A 24,200-nucleotide genomic window follows, 5' to 3' on the forward strand; every position below is an offset into this window, starting at 1 on the left:
TGTATTGACAATTACCTTTTCTCTCACTTTCTTTTCAAATATGATAAATAAAATGCTAACATCTCAGTATGAAGTATTACATCATATAGTCCTGCTCTGTGACATGAAGGAGGCAGAGTATCATAACTTTGGGAAGCTAATCTAGAGAAGAGCAGAGGGAATGAAGGAGAATGTTGAGAGTACAGTTCTTAGATAATTTTTGCAGAGCTAGTAAGTGTTGTCAGGGTGGGTTATATTAAATAATTCACATAAAATGAATACTCATAGAAATCAAACACATAAACATTACTTGGGAAAATAGAGAATGATCATGGTTAAAAAATGGCTTAGTGATTTGGGGTTAGAACTAAAGCTTCCAAAAGTGAATGACTAAATGTACTATTTATCTTGATTTTTTCCTTAGGTATATATATAGTTCTTAATATCTATCAAGGCAAACATGTTTTGACACACCTAAAATAGCTACTAGGTATGTTCCTTTGTATTTCTCTCCTCATTCTCACTTACCCTCTGTCTAACTTCTTTTCCAAAGGTGAAATATTTTTAAAGTAATGTAAATGTGTGGTCTGAAGAAATTCCGTCTGATGGAAAAATCAGCTTAAAAAGGGACTTTGCATGTGTTATTATGTGGATCTGGTATGCTCTGCTCGTAGACCTACCTATGACTGCCTTCTTGTTCATGGCTTAATGCACATCATCTCTTTTTGAAACCCTCCCTGACCACCAAAAATAAAGTAGCCCCCCCTCACACCCTGCCACTATCACAGATAGATTCTGTCTCATGACTCTATTGTGTATTTGTCATAGTGTTTATTACTACCTAGAATTATTATTTCTTTAATTTGTTTACTTATTTATTAACTGTTTTCTCCCATTAGGAAATAAGCTCCATGCAATAATTAATATTGTCTACATTGTTCAGTGTTACTTCTGCAGAGCCTAAATTATGACTGATGCATGGTGCACTCTCTAATGAAGAAAACTTCATATTACATTTATTTTTTTACCTAAATATGTTAACTCATCTCTTCCTCCTTTTGCCATGAATTAATTTTACTGTTATTTACTTTCCATATATTATATTTACAACAAAAATTACTCTTCATCCTTTTCCAATTAAATCCTTTAAATTCTAGTTGAGGAATGAATGTTTGTTTGCAATTGCATTTATTTTCTATTTTGTATTTGTGTCCTAGACTATTGGGAAAATATATGAAAACTAAAATGTCTTATTATGAACAATTTATTTCAAACACATGAAGGTTATATAAGGAAGAGGGCTTTATCAAAACTTAATTCGTAGGATGAAAGGAGTTGACAAGTTCCATCACCAGCTCATGTATGCAATATACAAAGATTAGCCCCCATGAGAAGCCCTTCAAAGACATACTTTCTGGTTTTGTTTACTACAATCACAAGTATTCTCTTTGCTTTGTTCTGGAGGTTGCTTAATATATCATTTGGTTCTACATGTTTCTTTCTCCTGATTTTTTTTTATACTGTCAGATTCTGCCATGTCCATTCAAATCTAAAATTGTCTGAAACTATCTAAGTCACAACAAATCTGCTGTGTGAATAAAATCTTTATGGAGAGCTGTGAGGTTTCCAAGGCACATGCATAATAGAAATTCAATATCACTTCATTTGAGTTCAGGCAGAACTACCAATAGCTGCATTTCACAGAGACCCACAAATTGTGCTATGAAAAGAATGATTACGACAGAATGCCAAGCCTGTGTATGGGGGCCTGGTAAATGTATTCCACGGTCAGTGTGTGGATCACCTCAGGGTGGTGCTGATAGGAGAGACGGGTGCTCTCAAGTTCAAAACTGTATTAGGAGCATCTAATAGTAATCAATTTTGATTTTTAATAGCACATTCCTTTTAGTATAAAAACTAAATTCAAGTAGGAAAAATGGCAATCTGCACAAGCTGCTTTAAAACGGAGAATTTGGCATTAGGCTATTTAACTTTAGTGCCAACAAAGCAGTTAGCCAAAAAAAAAAAAAAAAAAAAGCTATATTATAAGTACAAAATTTACTTTTTTTTATGCTTAAAGAGTTAATAAGAAGTAATTCTCTTTAGGACAAAAATTAAAGTATAAAGAATTTCTGTGTTCCTGAGTAAGAGAGGAAGAGAGAGAGGAGAATTCAAATAGAATTAGAATAAATATTAGCAGGGAAAAAGTTAAAGATAATTAAAATTATTTTAGGGACTATTTTAGACCAGCATATGATTAACTTTACCTATGTAGATTCTAACCTCTAAGGATATGAATAATATAAAATTAAATATACTGAATTATGTTTCCATCAATATTTTTCATTTTGGGGCTAATTTTTTCAACTAACTTTTTACGTAATACCTATATTTAAACATACTTTCACATCAAAAACTCTAAATTTAATATTTTAGTGTACAACTTATTTGTGAAAAAATAATTTTCTAATAATACTCATTAGTTGGTTCATGCATTACTTTCTAAAGAGTTAACTGAACAACTAAAATGTGCCCCATGCAATTTATAATTCTTAAAATCAAATTAAAGCTCAAGAGTTAGGTCATTATTACAATTAATCTTAATTTAGCATGAAAATATGTGTCTATGTAATGCTCTATTTTGATAGCTAGAGCATCTTTAGATGACTTAGGCACAATTAATATTTCTTTATAACTTCTAAAAGAAAAATAACTCATAACAATATATGGTCATAAATTAATAATTAGAATATCTGTTTAGTGAAACATCCAAAATAAATTTTATCTACTCTACTGATTATTTTGAAATAGCCACAATTTCTATGAGATTACATAAATTCAAGATGATTTTAGAAATAAATAAATATACAATAGAGATGTTATTTTTTCATTATTAAAACATGATTGAGTCAACAGAGTGTATACAGATACCTAGAAAAAACTATTTTTATTATGTTTACCTGATCTCTCCTGATGTTCTCCCAAAATTCATATGTTGAAACCCTAACCCCCAAGGTAATAGTGTTAAGAGGCCGGGCTTTTTGACAGGCTCTGACCTGATGAATAGCTTTAGTGCTCTTTTATAACAGGACCAAAGGAACTCATTTGCCCCTTCACCATGAGAGGTCGCAAGGAGAAGGCATCACCTGTGGACCAGGAAATGGGCCCTCACCAGACACTGTATCTGCTGGCCGTTGATCTTATGCTTCCCAGCCTCTAAAACTGTAAGCAAAAATTTCTGTTGTGTATAAGCTACTCAGTTTATGATATTTTGTTATAGTAGCCTGAATGGACAGAGACTGACTACACATGAAAACATATCTGATCCTGAGTAGTACTGTTGAAATTCTGTTTTAACAAACACTGAGAAAAAATTTATGTGATGCATTATCAAATATTTTTAAAATGTCAACCATGAATGGAATATTTAGAGTACATATGAAATTCATTGGCTTATAAAGCACAATACTTTATTCTAATTCAATACCTTTTATTTATTGACAAGTATTTCTGAACATCTATAGAATAATCAGGATATGCTAAGACCCAAATAATAATGACAGCTGCTGTTTACTGAACACATACAGTTTTCCAAACATTGAGAGGTGGTATTGTATGGCGTTTAAGCCTGTTTACTTTTTAACCAGAAGCTCTATTCAAATCCTACTTTAGTCCCTTACTAGTTGTGAGGCCTTGGGAAGGTGATTTGCACCTCAGTTACCTTTTCTATAAAACAGAGACAATAACAGTACCTACTTCATAACGTTACTATGAGGAAAGATTATGTGAATTCATGAATTAAACCCCTTGGACCAATGTTTGGTACACAATAAGTACTTACAAAATTTTGATTAGTATTACTTAATAGTTTTGTTATTTTATCATGGCTTTCCTTAATAATTCTGGGGGAAAAGATGTATTATGATTATTTTATAGATAAGAAAACTGAGATTAAAGTGTTACATGCAAGTTTTCCCAATTCACATAGAGAGTAATAGAGTTGTAAACTCCCAAGTTCATGCTCCTTCCACTCTATTGCTTTGTCTTCAAAGGTACTGAAGACCCAAAATTATTTCTCAAATTACTGGAGAAATAATGTAAACAATAGCTGTAGCAATAAAAATAGATAATAGATGTGAGTGTTTGGCAAGTATATTAACACAATCCTCAAATCAACAACAACAATAATATTATCATTGGTTTTCTTTTTTGTTTTTTTTGCGATGGAGTCTTGCTCTGTCGCCCAGGATAGAGTGCACTGGCACAATCAGTGCACTGGCTGGCTCACTGCAGCCTCCACTTCCCAGGTTCAAGTGATTCTTGTGCCTCAGCCTCCTGAGTAGCTGGGACTACAGGTGCATGCCACCACACCCAGCTGATTTTTGTATTTTTAGTAGAGATGGGATTTCACCATGTTGGCCAGGCTGGTCTTGAACTTCTGACCCCAAGTGATTGGCCTGCCTCAGCCTCCCAAAGTGCTGGGATTACAGGCATGAGCCACTGCGCCTGGCCGATATTATTATTATCTCTATTTTATAGATGAGGAAACTGAGACATAGAGGAGATTCCTAACGTGCTCTAAGCCATACTGCTAGTAAGTGGCAGAAGTGCAAATGCTCCTTAAATATCTCTGTATGTCCCCAGGTGAAGCTCATATTTGCTCAGAAATGGATGAATTTCTCAGGTCTCCACATACTTACCCAGCACTGATGTGCTCTGTTGCTGAACCACAGCTCCATGAGGCAGCAGTAGCGCCTTCCTGTTCTTTGCACCCCTTACAAACCCTGCTGTTACCCCACATTACACTGCACAGCACAAGTCTATGCTTCCTCTGCTTCACTGAGGTGCTCACAGCAGTCCTTTCCGCTGTTGACTGCCTTGGACCCAAACTCAGAAGTGGCCTATGGTGGAATTGGGAGGGCTTTCTTTATATTTTTCTGATGGCACTGTTAAGGAGCCTGAAGGAGTGATCCCATGTTCCCAAAGTGTTACAGGTTTCCAATTTTTATTTTAGTCTTCTTTTGTTGGTCATGCATCCAGGAACTCTACTGGCAATGGATCAATTATGAGTGACCATCTTGTACTGAATGCCTTCTTATCTGGCATGACTGGTGATATTATGTTGACTTAAATTTGTCATGTCTGGTTCACTAAAACTTTTCTCCACCCATCCCCAGTTTGCCAGACATGTAGCAGACATATAACAGAACATGCCAGACATATAGCAGAACCCCAGAATGGGCACACTTAAATTATGTCCCAGGATTCTCCTGTGCATCCTTGCAAATAAAACTTTCCCAGTCTATAAATATATCTACGCATGCTTGGTTCTTGGAAGTGGCCAACAGAAGGCAATGATTCAAGGTGAGGATTTCACCACCCAAACATAAAGAAATTAATGATAATGTTATTTTAGAGATCCTCGTTTCTTTTCTTTTCTTTCTTTCTTCTTTTTTTTTGAGATGGAGTTTCACTCTTGTTGCCCAGGCTGGAGTGCAATGGTGTGATCTCGTCTCATTGCAACCTCTGCCTCCCCGGTTCAAGCGATTCTCCTGCCTCGGCCTCCTGAGTAGCTGGGATTACAGGCATGCATCACCACGCCTGGCTAATTTTATATTTTTAGTAGAGATGGGGTTTCTCCATGTTGGTCAGGCTGGTCTCGAACTCCCGACCTCAGGTGATCCACCCGCCTCGGCCACCCAAAGTGCTGGGATTATAGGCGTGAGCCACTGTGACCGGCAAGATCCTCATTTCTTAACCATGTCAAATAACAGATTAGACTATACTTTTTTTGGTCAATACTCCTAAATTATATTCAGAACTTAGTAAGCTTATGATATTAATACATAGCCAAATGTATATGGAAACAAAAATACTATTAATATGTTTAATATATTTAGGAAAGTGGGTGCAGTCTTAGGTGTTTTATGAAATGTAATGTTTATTTTTATTAAACAATTATGTATGTGCATAATCACCAAATAAAATATATAAAAATCTATCTATCTGTAATATAGATATTTGATAAATATATATAGTTTGGTATCAATGTGTGTATATATACCATGTGTGTGTATCTGTATATATATATATATATATATATATATATATAAAAGCATGAGTTGTATTAAGATAAAAGGTGCAGATAAAACAAATAGGATATAAAACATCAAGGCTAACTTTTAAATTGGGAATTCAAACTTCCCAATTTGTATATATGTATATACATATATATCAATTTCCATGTGTTTTTAAAAATTATTTCTCTCTTATGTTCATCTTGTTGGTGTCAGTGTTTCTTTTGGTGGATCAAACTGATTTCATATGGTTGAGATGGGGCTGACCTCAGCCCCTGCCTGCAGACTGGTGAAATTCTCAGACCTGTCCAGGGATACATTATGTTACCCTGGGCACCACTTTGATTGATTCAGGACTGGGTATATGACACAAACTATAACAGTCAGAACTCTAGAACTTTTGCCTATGCTACTTAGAGTACTAGTAAGTTCAATAAAGCCACTGTTGCCCATATTTGTCACCACATAATAAGTGATGAATATCTTGAAGACCCTGAGTTCCAGAGTTCTTATCTACCAGGGAACTTTTAATAGTAAATCAACACCTTGTCTTTTTGCCTAGTCCAATTGTGTTGCAGCTTTCTCAATCGTGTTGTTTGGTGACTTGGAGGGAGTGTTACAGCTCTTTGACTTCCACCAATGGTAAGCTCCAGGTTCTTGTCCCACAACCAAGAAGAAAAAGGTGAGTGCATACCAGAGAGTAAGGCAGAGTTAGATTTATTAAGTGACAGAAAAGCTCTCAGCAAAGACAGGGGACCCTAAAGAGGTTTGCTAGCTATGAGGCTGAGTCCAAGGTTTTCATGGACTGGGAAGGGGGAGGAGTGTGCTGATTGGTCTGCAGGCTGTCATGGAGAAAGCAATACTCGGAAAGAGGTATGATAGTGCAAAGAACCAATTGGAAGCAGAGGTGAAGGCTTAACCTGGGACCTTGGCCCAGGACCAATCAGGGGCTGAAGCGATGATTCACTCTGTGTAAATGAAAACTCGGACTGCGGCCAATCACAAAAAGGTAGACATATGTAAAATACGTGAAAAGTAAAATACCAAGGCACACCAAGGAAATAGAACTGTGTCCAAAAAGGAATGGAATTTGTTCATCTGGGTTCACAGTGTGAGTGTTTCCACTCAAGGACAAGGGCTTTTCCTTATCCGGGGCCTGCAGTTTGATTTTCAGGCTGTTTTTGGTTTGAAGGAGTTTTGCTAAGGACTCCCCTAACTGCCTGCCTGGCTGGTTTCTTCCTTCCTTCTCTCTCAATTGAATTGAATAATTTTTAAATCTCGTCTTAGTCAGAAAAGTCCTAAGAGGATGGAATAGTTTGGAAAATTAAAATAAATTTAAGTCATGCACACTTAAAGAAAAAGCTGGCATTCTCAATTTAAAAGTTAGACTTGATGTTTTATCTTAAAATATTTTTAATCTGTAGCTTTTGACTTAATATTAGTCATGCTAATAACTTTTTAATTACATTTAATAAAACTTTAATTACACTTAATTTAAAAGTAAACGAAGGCAAAAAATTTGATAACTTTTTAGTTGTGTAATTATTTTGCCTTTCTTTTCTTTTTTAATCTGCCAAATCTTCTTTTTTCATACAGGAAAGTTAGGTTAACCTTCATGAATAACAAGGGCTATTTTATCCTTTCATTTTTTTTAAAAAATATTAGATTTTTAGCAAGCTATTCAGGCAAAATAAAGGCATGCTACCAAAATGTTTTTTTCATTATTTTCTCATTACTTTTGTTGTTGTTCATGTTAGACTGCTACTTACTTGTCTAATAAAGCATTATTTGCCAAAACTCTTGACGTTAAAGCAGCCAGCCTCAAGTTAGTCTTACCTCTTGAGACATACTTCATTGCTTACTACTTACGCCTGGCTTTTGAAGACACAGGAATTTAGAAATAGACTGAGCCATATTAAATAATCTACAATTATGACACGCAATATTTGAGTATACGATTTGACATACAATTGTTTCAAAAGCTTCCTGATTGTGTTATTGTATCCTTGATTTCTATTGTGTCTTTTGAAAATGTTGTATTCAGAAATATCTGATTTTGTCTCCTTTTGTTAAGACAGTAAACATTCGTAAACATTCCAAGTCACCTGCTGAAAAAAGTTATTTTATGTTTTTCTTGTAAAATATTAATTGAAAGAGTTGAATACAAGTGTACTCCACTTTTAAAATGTTAAAATTACATAACAGTAATTACATAATAAAAGTAACTTTAATGTAGCTGTTTGACTTCCAAATAAAATTTCTTTCTTTTTTTTTTTTTTGAGACGGAGTCTCACTTTGTCACCCAGGCTGGAGTGCAGTGGCACGATCTCAGCTCACTGCAAGCTCTGCCTCCTGGATTCACACCATTCTCCTGCCTCAGCCTCCCAAGTAGCTGGGACTACAGGTGCCCGCCACTATGCCCGGCTAATTTTTTGTATTTTTAGTAGAGACAGGGTTTCACCGTGTTAGCCAGGATGGTCTCGATCTCCTGACCTCGTGATCCGCCTGCCTCGGCCTCCCAAAGTGCTGGGATTACAGGCGTGAGCCACCGCACCCGGCCCAAATAAAATTTCTTAAAGATTTATTGAAATGGCAAGTTTTTTGAAGGACAAAACATTTTATAATAATACTTTGCTTTATTTTTCTCTCTATAATAGTTTTATCTGGTCTTGCAAAAAATAACAGCTCAAAAGGGAAATTTTGTTTTATTTAATTTTCAAACTGAATCTCATGTATGTTGATATTGAGCCAGAAATTATTTTAAGCATTGTATTATTCCTTAAGGAACTCATAGAGTAGATGAGGATACAGATAAATACATATCAATTGCAATGTCCATGGTATTTCTGATATATGAAGAAAAATCTTAGTTTCATCTCCCAAGAAACTCGGGATGTAGTATGGGGAAGAACGTATGCAAACAGTAAACTGTAACAAACAATGCTATAGGGTAAATTATAAACACTAACATATGGTGCTTGCAGTGCTATAGGAAACCAGAGAAAGAAGATACCTTTTTCAATTGAGGATTTCACAATTAGTAAAACTGGATATGCAGGTAGCAAATGGCAGAGTATTCAGAACTAGAGCAAATGTATTTTAAAAGCCTCAGTGATGTGGGAAACCTAGAAAAAATATTTAAGAGAGAGTGTTTTTAGCTGACTGGAGAATGAAACAATTGGTAATTCACATGGAAATCTGGGAGTGTTGTCCAGGTGCAGTGGCTCATGCCTGTAATCCCAGCACTTTGGGAGGCCGAGGTGGGCGGAGCACGAGGTCAGGAGATCGAGACTATCCTGGCTAACATGGTGAAACCCCGTCTCTACTAAAAATACAAAAAATGAGCCGGGCGTGGTGGCGGGCCCCTGTAGTCCCAGCTACTCGGGAGGCTGAGGCAGGGAATGGCATGAACCCACCAGGCAGAGCTTGCAGTGAGCCGAGATCGCACCACAGCACTCCAGCCTGGGTGACAGAGTGAGAGTCCATCTAAAAAAAAAAAGAATAAAAGAAAGTTGGGAGTGTTTCTGAGATGGGAAGTTGCAGGATGATAATGGTATTAAAAAAAGAAATCCAGTAGTGGGTATATATACATAGAAATACAGAGAAACTGCCTAGAGACAGGATGTTTTCTTTGAAGGCTATTTTAGTGACATTAAGGGATAACAATATGAAATAGGACAGGAGTAAGTGAGACAAATACAGAAAATTGACAGTGGAATTATTATTATGCTACAGTTTATGTGATTCTCTGGCTAACTCAATATGAAAGAGAAATAGTAGAAATTATATTCCAAAGTCATGTTCAATATTACCAAGTTTAGTGTGTTATAGAATGGCAGTTATCAAGCTATGGCTGGGGTTAACTTCACACTCTTTAAAACTTCCACAATTACCACTTATACTTCTAGGTTTAGGTGGTCATCATCTAAACAGAAGCCATTTCTCTGAGGAGGGACCCATAGTGTAGATAGGTCTAGGCAAACGTGCTAGAATAAATGTGACATCATTTGGACAATAGAAAAAGATAGTTCACATATGAAGAATTATATAGTTTGTTTACATCACAATTTAAGGGATTATATTATCAAAAAAATAAGTAAGAAGGTTATTAGTGTTTCTTTGATAGTGGGAGTGCAGTTATTATACCAATCTATAATTAAAAATTAATGAACTATTAACAAATTATGAAATATTTATGTGGTTCTTAGAAGTCTGTCTCTGTAAAATATTTTAGCCCTATTTTGCAATATTTATTTTTCTTTTATTGTATAACATGGTAATCATATACTTATTATTAAAGAGTTGTTTCATTTTAAAGCATGAAAGAGTTAAACCCTTAAAAACACTCCAGGTTGAATTTTCACAGCGATATTCTGATCGCAAAAGTACTTTCTAACAAAACTTGAGAAATTCCTCTTGGGGTCTTTTTACACCCAAAGCAAAATTATTTTTCTCATTTGAATTTTTTTCCAATCTTTTTTTAACTCTTGAAAAACTTATCTAATGACTTTAATTTAAAAATGGTGATTTCCTATTGGTTTTTTAATGACAATGTCAGTTTTAGAATAGTTCCTGGTTTCTTAAAAGAAGACAAAGGTTAATGAATCCTGTAAGAGCCAAGTAAATGAGTTTTGCTAATTTTTAACGAGAGAGTCTCTGAACTGTAGAATATATGTATATATATAAAACGTGTATGTGTATATATAATATGCATATATATGTGCACACACACTGTGTTTGTGTTGTGTGTATGTGTTGTGTGTGTGTTTGTGTGTGCGTGTGTTCTTGAAAGACCACATATATCTGGAGCTATTCCATATAGGGAAGCAAGTAAAGCTTTGTGGGATGTGTATATAAACTCACTTTATATTTATGTGACTCATGCATGCATACTTCTATTTCAATGTGTGATTATTTGAATTTCAATTCACACATTGAAGACTTTCTCTTTTAAATACATGAAATAAAATCCACTGCCAGGAAGAATCTACTTTTACAATCTTAACATTTGCAATTTCAAATACCTTCCAAAATATTGTAATCAGATATTAATTACCTGGGTAAGTTTTTTTTGTCTTTGGATCAGGTTATCAACTCATATTAAAACTACTGCACCGCTACATAATACAGAATATGCTGTTTGTGAAGAATTGCAGTCTCGATTTTCTCTTTGGGTTTAACTCTGAGTTAGCTCTGATTAGATTAGGAACATAAATTAACTTCTGCCCTTACCCCAATTTGCACTGAGCAGGTTCACAGGTGAGGGAGCATTAGAAGTACCCTGGCCCTAGACATAGAGTAAGAATGCAGTGGAGGAGAAATGGACAAGAGGAAGGAAATTTTTTTCTCAAGCCAACTAGATTCTGGGTGTATTGTGAGAACCAGGGTGAGGAAGATTATTTGATAATGACAGAGGGGTTCACTTGCAGAGAATAAAACATTTACCATGCACAGACTCAATCATGGACAATTGTGAATTTCTAGGATGTGACCACTTTGTTCTAAGCCCTTGGGAGACCACAGTGAGCAAAACCAACAAAGTGGAGCTTAAGTTTTTTTGAAGGGTCAAATTTAAACAGGTGTTTTATATCTGATAGGGAAAGGACAAATCACCTTTGTCACTTACCGACTATGATGTGACTAATACTCATATGAAATTGGTACTCTGTGTCCAATGTATAAATGAAAAAGAACCCAGGAAATTTAAGTAAATTGCCAAAATCATGTAATTGTAAGTGATAGATTTAACACATCAGTCAGTTTCAAAAAGCTGGTATCCTTTTTACCATAGCACACATGCATTGAGAGGTTCATGGAAGATTATGAGCAGATGTAGTTCAGCAAAATCTGGAAACATGGACTTTAGAGGGGCAATCTTGTGACCCTGAATTTTGCCATTTAATAGACCTGTGACCTTAGACTCATTACTTAAAGCCGGAAGCCTTAGTGGGATAATTATATATCTGTCTCATCAGATTATTGGGTAATTATATACCTGTCTCATCAGATTATTGCGAGGATTAGGATAATAAATAGAAAACATTTAGCATAGTGACTGGAACATAATAAGTGTTAAAACATTATCTCTTATTATCATCATCATTATTATTTATGATATTTTATTATTCTTTCCTGATAAGGAAAGCTATTTGCCCTTTTAAAATCTGTACCTAGAATGAAGGATTATGGCTTAAAATGGTAAGAAAATATATGTATGGATTTAAAGATATAAAATTTAGGAGACACAAGGTATATAAAAACTATACTATTGGTTTCAACCTTATTTTAAAATTGAACTGAATTGTCTCCAGATATATGGATCATTTTGGTGTTTTCCAACATTACACATTTAAATTAGATGTATATTTTCACTACTGAATTTTTATATGAAAAAAGTACACTTGATGGAATTATTAGAAACACAGGACATTTAACTGAAAACACAAATGAGTTATTTATTATATTTGCATAAGTATATTTGTGCCATATACATTCCTTTTATCTAAGTTCTAAATAGTGCTGCATTGCAATTGCATATTAACTTTACAATTATACACAAACTATGCAATTAAATGCTTACTTGAAATTAGGAATTATAAACTTTCCTGCATATATAGTAGCTCCTAAAGAATGTAATATACTTGCAGTAATATCAACTATATTGTGTGTTCCTTTTCTGCTGTTAAGCAAAGGGATAGAGTGGGGAAATAATTTCACACTGCATATAATGCATCTGATATGAAGGAAACTTGAAAATTATTTAGTTACAGATTTCTCTGACCAGGCTTGCAAAGTGGCATATATTATGTTAATGGGCAAGCATTTGAAAATGAATTTGAATATTAAATGCACTAAGTTTGGGTTCTGACATGAAGGAAGGCATAGCTGGTATACAATTTACAAACAGGTTCTTGTTAACTGTTTCATTACTGTTGCTCACAATCATGCTTTGTGCTTAAAAATTGAAGAGTCATATTTTTCACTGAAAATTTATAACAATGAAAATGATTATGGTATACAAGTGAAGTTCTGCTATAATATTAGACTGTAAACTATATTCTGTGTTCAGTTGTTTTCTATGGAAATTAGTTGCTTATTCATTGAAAGTTTATAAGTAGAAAAAAAATGAGCAACATCAATCACTGTATTAATGGTATACTATATTTTGCAGCTTTCGTTTGTAAAGTAACACATTTGAGTTGGCCTATATTGGAAGTATACTACCAAGCCACCATTATATATTCAACCCAAATATCTTCTTCTCAGGTCCAAGCAGAGACCACAAATGTACTATTAGTGGATTCATAGTGTTTAAATTTATAGAAAATGAATAGTTAATAGTAAGTCTTCCGACCAAAGCATATTTTTATTGAAAGAGCAAAGCATTATAGTATACCGGATGTTTTAGGTCATTTATTTTGTTTTTGCTCTGGGTCATTTTACAAAAGCACTTCTGCTCTCTAGCGTTAAAATGAGAGCCACTCTACTCCCCAGATATTACCCAGCAGCACTTGGGGGCTCTTAATGATTAATACTATCACCGTCCAGCCACAAACCTTTCTGCCGCAGATAATGCCAGGCAGCAAGCGCGCTTGACACTTTTAATGTATAATTAAGTAGGAAAAGTCAGCACTCAGTATGCAAATTTTTCAAAATGATAAATGATGCCATACAGCAGTAGGGATTGATTTGGTGTAAATGAAACTAATTAAGGAAATGTCAAACATAATTAATAAAACAGGTTTAAGCTGCAAAACATTGTCAATTGAATGAATGAGGAGGCATTGGCTCCCATTGTTTCTGCTTTATTTAGGGCTTGTGTTTAGCTTGTACTCTGTTCCTAAATGCACTTTCGCTACCTCACACCCTCCACTACCAATTCCCAGAGAGGGGGAAAATAAATTTGCTTGTCTCTCCACTGACTGCAGAAATTAATTGCAGAAATCTTGTCCCATCCAAGTGTTACATTCACTCACAGGACATTAACATAACTAATTTGAAAGAGCCCAAATGACTGCATAATAGAGCACTGTCAGTATGCCTGACAGTCTTTGGTCATACCAAATTAGCTTGGTTTTCTAATTGAAATTTTTTTCCTTAGACTCTTTTTATAATTTTTTCCTCAGCTATTCATTTTTGATAAGAACAAAGGTTTTATAATTTACAAAAGAGTGCTTGACCTATAATTACTAGGAGGAAATTAGGGGAGGTAGAAAAGTCAGATTTAGTCCTGGTAATGATTCTAGAGACCTTGCTCCCACTAGGGAGCCTGAGGAATAATGGAATCTTCTATTTTTACGGGCGACCTGTGCACTGGTGCTGACTCTAACTGTGAATCCACTTTACTTTGCAGATCACTTGCTTAACACTAAAAGTGCCAGCAGAATGGCAGGCCATTACTCCAAATGTCACTCAAATCAGTGCCATTTCCACATGCCCTTCCTTCTCAAAGAGTGAATTGAAGAGCACTGCCAGTCCTCTTATCACGCCTTTGTAAATCTTCCATGTAGAGTTCTATGCAACTTGATTTATGAACCATTTGGGTAAATAAGGGTGAGAGGAGGGTAAGGAGTTTGTTGAGATTAAGAAATTTAAAGAATGATAAATTGATTCATTTGAAAAAGAATCCAATAGGCCCTGATATTACAATCATGTCACCTGCATGCTATGGATGTAATCTTATCCTACCTGCTATGGTTTTCTAAGTAGAGTCCATAATATATATCCTCAGTTTAGAGATCTTTTCTCAATAGCACTTGTTTTCTTTTGAGTGTGTCATGAAATAACACATAAGAATGGAAAAGTCAATTTTTTATACCTTATGAGTTATATATTTAATGTGGCATTTCAGATTAACCGGGGAATTGGATGGAACTGAAAGCATAGAATCTTGAGAAAGCAAATGGGAGATATGCACATGCTTCTTAATTCATGTGGTTTCTGTGGAATAGATGGGTGGAGGTATAAGAGCAAGGGCATGGTTTTGTTTGCCTAAAGTCTTGCTTCTATAAACCCTCAATTTGTATGGCTTCTTCTTTAATTTGGTTCAGAAATAGAAGTTTATTTATTTACTTATAACCTATGTGAGATTGTGAAGACTCCTGACTTTGAGCTAAGTCATTTGGGGCTCATTTGTAGATGCTACCCAGCATGTTCTCTCTAGTTACTGAATATTGCACCTACAGTTACCTATTACTTCTACAGCATTGGTTGATTGCATTGTTCTTTATTGGTACCCTTGTTATGGGTTGTCTTGTAATATATTGTGTGTTGTGTGCAACTCAAAATAAAGATGAGGTTGTTATACTCCACCTTTAAATGGAATGGATATAGAATAAATCAACCGTATTCAAAATAGATTATTACTTCATCTCTTGTCTAAATATGGACACAACTACCTCAGGTTTATTTTACACAATATGTTAACATCGATAATTGAAAGAACATTCACTGATGCAGATTGCATATAACCTAACTTCAGTCCCGCCAAAAGTTATAAAATGAGAATAAACAAATTTGTCATCTTATAAAACTGAAAAGTCTGGGGTCAGTTTTCCAGAAGGATGATGATCTTAAGACATAGCCAAATCAACTGGCTTTAAAAATCTCATCAAGGCTGGTCACGGTGGCTCATGCCTGTTATCCCAGTGCTTTGGGAGGCTGAGGCGGGCAGATCATGAGGTCAGGAGATTGAGACCATCCTGGCTAACACGGTGAAACCCCGTCTCTACTAAAAAATACAAAAAATTAGCCAGGCGTGGTGGTGGGTGCCTGTAGTCCTAGCCACTCGGGAGGCTGAGGCAGAAGAATGGCATGAACCTAGGAGGCGGAGCTTGCAGTGAGCCGAGATCGCGCCACTGCACTCCAGCCTGGGCGACAGAGCAAGAGTCCATCTCAAAAAAAAATAAAAATAAAAAAAAAAAATAATCTCATCAAGCCCAGGTATTTCTTTCTTTCTCATTCATTTCATCCCTTGGCTCTGCTTTCCACTGTGTTGATTTCATTTCTAGACTACATCCTCTGGGCCCAAATAACTCCATGATTAAGATTTTATCAATCCTATAATAATAGTTCAGTGGAATGAGATGTAACTGTTGTCAGGCCTCTGAGCCCAAGCTAAGCCATCGCATCCCCTGTGACCTGCATGTATACGCCCGGATGGCCTGAAGTAACTGAAGAATCACAAAAGAAGTGAAAATGGCCTGTTCCTTGCCTTAACTGATGACATTCCACCACAAAAGAAGTGAAAATGGCCGGTCCTTGCCTTAACTGATGACATTGTCTTGTGAAATTCCTTCTCCTGGCTCATCCTAGCTCAAAAGCTCCCCTACTGAGCACCTTGTGACGCCCACTCCTGCCCTCCAGAGAACACCCCCCCTTTGACTGTAATTTTCCTTTACCTACCCAAATCTTATAAAATGGCCCTAAGCTCATCTCACTTCGCTGACTCTCAGCCCGCCTGCACCCAGATTAAATAAACAGCCTTGTTGCTCACACAAAGCATGTTTGGTGGTCTCTTCACATGGATGCGAGTGAAAGTTGTTTTTCAGGCCCTTAAAAAATGTCCTAGGATTGGCCTTGGTTGAGCCACCAAAAGTGATATACTCATCCTAGAATCCTGTCTAGCCCTGATTGATCCTGCCCCATGCAAAATCAAATGAACTGAGCATGAGAGGAATTCTCTAAGAAAAATCAAAGTGTTTTTCTCAAAGTAAAGGAAAACTGGGAAAACACTGGCAAAAACGATAAATATATACTCCAAGAGTATACCCTACAATCTCTAATGCAAGAACATACAGCAGTCGCCCCTTCCCCATACTTTAGCTTTCTGCAGTTTCTGTTACCTGAGGTACTATACTACTGTTCTGTAAGCTATTTGGAAGAGAAAGAAAAAGACCATATTCACATAACTTTTATTACAGTATATTATTATAAGGGTTCTATTTCAATATTAGTTATTGCTGTTAATGTCGTACTATGCCTAATTTACAAGCTAAACTTAATCATAGGTATGTATGTATAGAAAGAAACAGTATATATAGGTTTCAGGACTATCTGTGGTTTCATTCCACTGTGCGTTTTGGAATGCATTTCATGTGGATAAGAGGGGACTACTGTATATGCAATACGAAATTCTTAGTCACTGTGGGATGCTACTAACTTAATTAAAATGGAAAAATTTTTGTTTTATCTAAGGATTGTGTTTTACTTATAATTAATTCCTTTGATGGAGAATATAAGCAAAGATAATGTTATTTTTTTGCTTGTTAATGTTTTATTATTTATAACTTAGAAAGGGAAATGTGGTTTCTTAGTCTTCTATTTTGAAATAATTTTAGATTTACACATTTACAAACACTGTATAAAGAATTAATGTACACTCTTCATAAATCTTCCCCAGTTGTTAACAACATACATAACCATGGTGTATTTCTTCAAACTAAGAAATTAACATTGGTACAATAATATTAATGAAACTAGAGATTTTATTTGATTTCTGCCAGTTTTTCTACTGATTTTTTATTCCCTGATTTAATGCAAGATACCACATCACATGTAGTCTTCCTATCTCTGTAGTCCCCCCCCAATCTATGACACTTCCTCAATCTTTCCTTGTCTTCAATGATCTTGACATTTTATGAGTAATGATCAGTATTTTGTAGCCATTTGGGTTTGTGCGATGTTTTCTCATGACTAGTTTGAGGTTAGGCATTATTGGAAAGAATCCCACAGAGGTGGTAGGCCCTTTCCACTGCACCGTATTGGGTACCTAATATCACATGCCTTATTGCTGGTGATGTTAACCATAAGCACTTGGTGAAAGTGCTGCCGGCCAGGTTTCTCTACTGTAAAATCATTATTATTTTTTAACCTTTTCATATTCTATTTAAAAGTGAGTCATGAAATCCAGCCCACACTTGAGAGGAGAATTGAATTTCACCTCCTTCAGGGAGGAGTATAAATATTTTTGAAAATATATACTAAGACCACCATAGTAACTTATAAATATTCTGAAAAGACACCTAGAAGTTGTGAAACAATCCTGTTTCTCCTTAAAGTTTCATCCAATACAAATTATAGCATTCATTAGTGGACATTGCCTAAAGCAGTTATTACTGTGGTGTTCAAATGGTGATCTTAAATTTTTCTCTATTAATTCTTCTGAATCTCTATTAATTCTTCTGAAAAATGGTTTATTTATTTATTTAAACATTTATTTATACCAGCCAGGACATTGGTATTGTAAATCTTAAAATTAAAATTACTATAGCATTACAGTAAATCTTTAAATTTTTTTTTTTAATTATACTTTAAGCTCTGGGATACACGTGCAGAACGTGCATGTTAGTCATGTAGGTATACATGTGCCATGGTGGTTTGCTGCACCCATCAACCCATCATTTTCATTAGGTATTTCTCCTAATGCTATTCCTCCCCTGGCCCCCCACCCCCTGACAGACCCCCTTGTGTGATATTCCCCTCCCTGTGCCCATATGTTCTCATTGTTCAACTCCCACTTATGAGTGAGAACATGCAGTGATTGGCTTTCTGTTCCTGTGTTAGTTGGCTGAGAATGATGGTTTCCAGCTTCGTCCATGTCCCTGTAAAGGATATGAACTCATTCTTTTTTTATGGCTGCATAGTATTCCATGGTGTATATGTGTCACATTTTCTTAATCCAGTCTATCATTGATGGGCATTTGGGTTGGTTCCAAGTCTTTGCTATTGTGAATAGTGCTGCAATAAACATACTTGTGCATGTATCTTTATGGTAGAATGATTTATAATCCTTTGGGTTTATACCCAGTAATGAGATTGCTGGGTCAAATGGTATTTCTAGTTCTAGATCCTTGATGAATCGCCACACTGTCTTCCAAAATGGTTGAACTAATTTAAACTCCCTATAACAGTGTAAAAGCATTCCTATTTCTCCACATCCTCTCCAGCATCTGTTGTTTCCTGACTTTTTAATGATCGCCGTTCTAACTGGCATAAGATGGCTTCTCATTGTGGTTTTGATTTGCATTTCTCTGATGACCAGTGATGATGAGCTTTTTTTCGCATGTTTCTTGGCCACATAAATGTCTTCTTTTGAAAAGTGTCTGTTCATATCTTTCACCCACTTTTTGGTGGGGTTGTTTGTTTTTTTTTCTTGTAAATTTGTTTAAGTTCTTTGTAGATTCTGGATATTAGTCCTTTGTCAGATGGATAGATTGCAAAAATTTTCTCCCATTCTGTAGGTTGCCTGTTCACCCTGATGATAGTTTCTCTTGCTGTGCAGAAGCTCTTTAGTTTAATTAGATCCTGTTTGTCAATTTGGTTTTTGTTGCAATTACTTTTGGTGTTTTAGTCATGAGGTCTTTGCCCGTGCCTATGTCCTGAATGGTATTGTCTAGGTTTTCTTCTAGGATTTTTATGGTTTTAGGTCTTACATTTAAATCTTTAATCCATATTAAGTTAATTTTTTATAAGACATGTGGAAGGTGTCCAGTTTTGGTTTTCTGCATATGGCTAGCCAGTTTTCTCAACACCATTTATTAAATAGAGAATTCTATCCCCATTGCTTGTTTTTGTCAGGTTTGTCAAAGGTCAGATGGTTGTAGATATGTGGTGTTATTTCTGAGGCCTCTGTTCTGTTCCATTGGTCTATATATCTGTTTTGGTACCAGTACCATGCTGTTTTGGTTACTGTAGCCTTGTAGTAGAGTTTGTAGTCAGGTAGTGTGATGCCTCCAACTTTGTTCTTTCTGCTTAAGATCGTCTTGGGTATACTGGCTCTTTTTTGGTTCCATACGAAATTTAAAGTAGTTTTTTTTCTTATTCTCTGAAGGAAGTCTTTGGTAGCTTGATGGGAATAGCATTGAATCTATAAATTACTTTGGGCAGTATGGCCATTTTCACGATATTGATCCTTCCTATCCATGAGCATGGAATGTTTTTCCATTTGTTTGTGTCCTCTCCTATTTTGTTGAGCAGTGGTTTGTAGTTCTCCTTGTAGAGGTCCTTCACATCCCTTGTAAGTTGTATTCCTAGGTATTTTATTCTCTCTGTAGCAATTGTGAATGGATGTTTGCTCATGTTTTGGCTTGCTGTTTGTCTATTATTGATGTATATGAATGCTTGTAATTTTTGCACATTGATTTTGTATCCTGAGACTTTGCTGAAGTTGCTTATCAGCTTAAGGAGTTTTTGGCCTGAGACGATGGGATTTTCTAAATATACAATCATGTCATCTTCAAACAGAGATAATTTGACTTCCTGTCTTCCTATTTGAATACCTTTATTTCTTTCTCTAGCCTGATTGCCCTGGCCAGAACTTCCAATACAATGTTGAATAGGAGTGGTGAGAGTGGGCATGCTTGTATTTTGACAGTTTTCAAAGGGAATGCTTCCAGCTTTTGCTCCTTCAGTATGATATTGGCTGTAGGTTTTTCATAAACAGCTTTTATTATTTTGAAATATCTTCCATCAATACTGAGTTTATTTAGTGTTTTTAGCATAAAGTGGTGTTGAATTTTATCGTAGGCCTTTTCTGCATCTGTTGAGATAATCATGTGGTTTTTGTCATTGGTTCTGTTTATGTGATGGATTATGTTTATTGATTTGTGCATTTTGAAACAGCTTTGGATCCCAGGGATAAAGCTGAATTGGTCTTGGTGGATAAGCTTTTTAATGTGCTGCTGGGTTCAGTTTGCCAGTATTTTATTAAGGATTTTCGCATTGAAGTTCATCAGGGATATTGGCCTGAAATTTTCTTTTTTTGTTGTGTCTCTGCCAGGTTTTGGTATCAGGATGATGCTGACCTCATAAAATGAATTAGTGAGGAGTCCCTCTTTTTCTATTGTTTGGAATAGTTTCAGAAGGGAATGGTACCAGCTCCTCTTTGTACTTCTGGTAGAATTTGGCTGTGAATCTGACTGGTCCTGGGCTTTTTTTCTTTGGTAGGCTATTAATTACTGCCTCAATTTCAGAAATTGTTGTTGATCTATTCAGAGATTCAATGTCTTCCTGGTTTAGTCTTGGGAGAGTGTATGTGTCCAGGAATTTATCTATTTCTTCTAGATTTTCTAATTTATTTGTGTAGAGGTGTTTATAGTATGCTGTGATGGTAGTTTGTATTTCTGTAGAATCAGTGTGATCTCCTCTTTATCATTTTTTTATTGTGTCTATTTGATTCTTCTCTTTTTTCTTCTTTATTAGTCTGGCTAGCGATCTATCTATTTTGTTAATCATTTCAAAAAAACAGCTCCTGGATTCATTGATTTTTTGAAGGGTTTTTCATGTCTCTGTCTCCTTTGGTTCTGCTCTGATCTTAGTTATTTCTTGTCTTCTGCTAGCTTTTGAATTTGTTTGCTCTTGCTTCTCTAGTTCTTTTAATTGTGATGTTAGGGTTTCAATTTTAGATCTTTCCTGCTTTCTCCTGTTGGCATTTGGTGCTATAGATTTCTTTCTAAACACTGCTGTAGCTGTGTCACAGAGAGTCTGGTAGGTTATGTCTTTGTTGTCATTGGTTTCAAAGAATATATTTATTTCTGCCTTAATTTTGTTATTTACCTAGTAGTCATTCAGGAGCAGGTTGTTCAGTTTCCATGTAGTTGTGTGGTTTTGAGTGAGTTTCTTAATCCTGAGTTCTAATTTGATTGCTTTGTGGTCTGAGAGAGTATTGTTATGATTTCCATTCTTTTGCATTTGCTGAGAAGTGTTTTACTTCCAATTATGTGGTCGGTTTTATTATAAGTGCTATGTGGTGCTGAGAAGAATATGTATTCTATTGATTTGGGGTGAAGAGTTCTGTAGATGTCTATTAGGTGTACTTGATCCAGAGCTGAGTTCAAGTCCTGAATATCCTTGTTAACTTTCTGTCTTGTTGATACATATAGCATTGACAGTGAGGTGTTAAAGTCTCCCACTGTTATTGTGTGGGAGTTTAAGTCTCTTTGTAAGTCTCTAAGAACTTGCTTTATGAATCTGGTTGCTCCTGTACTGGGTGGATAGATGTTTAGGAGAGTTAGCTCTTCTTGTTACATTGATCCTTTTACCATTATTTAATGCCCTTCATCTTTTTTGATCCATGTTGGTTTAAAGTCTGTTTTATAAGAGACTAGGATTGCAACCCCTGCTTTAGTTGCTTTTCATTTGCTTGGTAAATCTTCCTCCACCCCTTTATTTTAAGCCTATGTGTGCATTTGCACATGAGATGGGTCTCCTAATAACAGCACACTGATGAGTCTTGACTCTTTATCCAATTTGCCAGTTTGTGCCTTTTAATTGGGACATTTAGCCCATTTACATTTAAAGTTAATATTGTTATGTGTGAATTTGATCCTGTCATTATGACACTAGCTGGTTATTTTGCCGAATAGTTGATGCAGTTTCTTCATAGTGATGTTTTTTTTTTTTTTTTTTTTTTTTTTGAGACAGAGTTTTGCTCTCGCCCAGGCCGGAGTGCAATGGCGCGATCTCGGCTCACCGCAACCTCCACCTCCCAGGTTCAAGTGATTCTCCTGCCTCAGCCTTCCCAAGTAGCTGGGATTACAGGCATGCACCACCAAGTCTGGCTAATTTTGTATTTTTAGTAGAGATGGGGTTTCTCCATGTGGGTCAGGCTGGTCTCAAACCCCCGACCTCAGGTGATCCGCCTACCTCGGCCTCCCAAAGTTCTGGGATTGCCGGCGTGAGCCACTGCGCCCGGCTCTTCATAGTGTTGATGGTCTTTACATTTTGGTTTGTTTTTGCAGTGGCTGGTACCAGTTTTTCCTTTCCATATTTAGTGCTTCCTTCAGGAGCTCTTGTAAGGCAGGCCTGGTAGTGACAGAATCTCTCAGCATTTGCTTGTCTGTAAAGGATTTTATTTCTCCTTCACTTATGAAGCTTAGTTTGCCTGGATACGAAATTCTGGGTGGAAAATTCTTTTTTTTAAGAATGTTGAATATCGGCCCCCACTCTCTTCTGGCTTGTAGGGTTTCTGCAGAGAGATCTGCTGTTAGTCTAATGGGCTTCCCTTTGCGGGTAACCTGACCTTTCTCTCTGGCTGCCCTTAACATTTTTTTCCTTCATTTCAACCTTGGTGAATCTGACAATTATGTGTCTTGGGGTTGTTCTTCTCAAGGAGTATCTTTGTGGTGTTCTTTGTATTTCCTGAATTTGAATGTTAGCCTGTCTTGCTAGGTTGGGGAAGTTCTCCTGGAAAATATCCTGAAGAGTGTTTTCCAACTTGTTTCCATGCTCTCCGTCACTTTCAGCTACACCAATCAAACGTAGGTTTGTTCTTTTCACATTGTTCCATATTTCTTAGAGGCTTTGTTTCTTCCTTTTCCTACTTTTTTCTCTAATCTTGTCTTCTCACTTTATTTAATTAAGTTGATCTTTAATCTCTGATACCCTTTCTTCCACTTGATCGATTCAGCTATTGATATTTGTGTATGCGTCACGAAATTCTTGTGCTGTGTTTTTCAGCTCCATCAAGTCATATATATTCTTCTCCAAACTGGTTATGCTAGTTAGCAATTCCTCTAAATTTTATCAAGATTCTTAGCTTCCTTGCATTGGGTTATAACATGCTCCTTTACCTCAGAGGAGTTTGTTATTACCCATCTTCTGAAGCCTACTTCTGTCAATTCTTCAAACTCATTCTCCATCTGGTTTTGTTCCCTTGCTGGTGAGGAGTTGTGATCCTTTACAGGAGAAGAGGCGTTCTGGTTTTTGGAATTTTCAGCCTTTTTGGGCTGGTTTTTCCTCATCTTTGTGGATTTATCTACCTTTGGTCTTTGCTGTTGGTGATCTTCAGATGGAGTTTTTGCATAGTCGTCCTTTTTCTTGATGTTGATGCTATTGCCTTCTGTTTGTTAGTTTTCCTTCTAACAGGCCCCCCATCTGCAAGTCTGTTGGAGTTTGCTGGAGGTCCACTCCAGACCCTATTTGCCTGGGTGTCACCAATGGAGGCTGCAGAACAGCAAAGATTGCTGCCTGTTCCTTCCTCTGGAAGCTTTGCACCAGATACCAGCCAGAGCTCTCCTGTACGAGGTGTCTGTCAACTCCTGCTGGATGGAATCTCCCAGTCAGGAAGCACAGGGGTCACGGAAACACTTGAAGAGGCAGTCTGTCCCTTAGCAGAGCTTGAGCACCGTGCTGGGAGATTGGCTG

General features: G+C 36.2%; 1 long non-coding RNA gene across 1 annotated transcript in view; it reads left to right on the plus strand.

Annotated features, from left to right (window-relative positions):
• Positions 1-401: 401 nt before the first annotated feature.
• LOC129457786 (uncharacterized) overlaps positions 402-24,200 on the plus strand; it is a 59,277-nt gene continuing 35,478 nt past the window's right edge. Inside the window, exons 1-2 of the long non-coding RNA XR_008649371.2 lie at positions 402-469; positions 3,069-3,203. This is a non-coding gene — a long non-coding RNA (uncharacterized lncRNA). The remainder of the gene's footprint in view (positions 470-3,068; positions 3,204-24,200) is intronic.

This window comes from Symphalangus syndactylus, chromosome 11 (genome assembly GCF_028878055.3).
Source record: "Symphalangus syndactylus isolate Jambi chromosome 11, NHGRI_mSymSyn1-v2.1_pri, whole genome shotgun sequence".
Taxonomy (NCBI): domain Eukaryota; kingdom Metazoa; phylum Chordata; class Mammalia; order Primates; family Hylobatidae; genus Symphalangus; species Symphalangus syndactylus.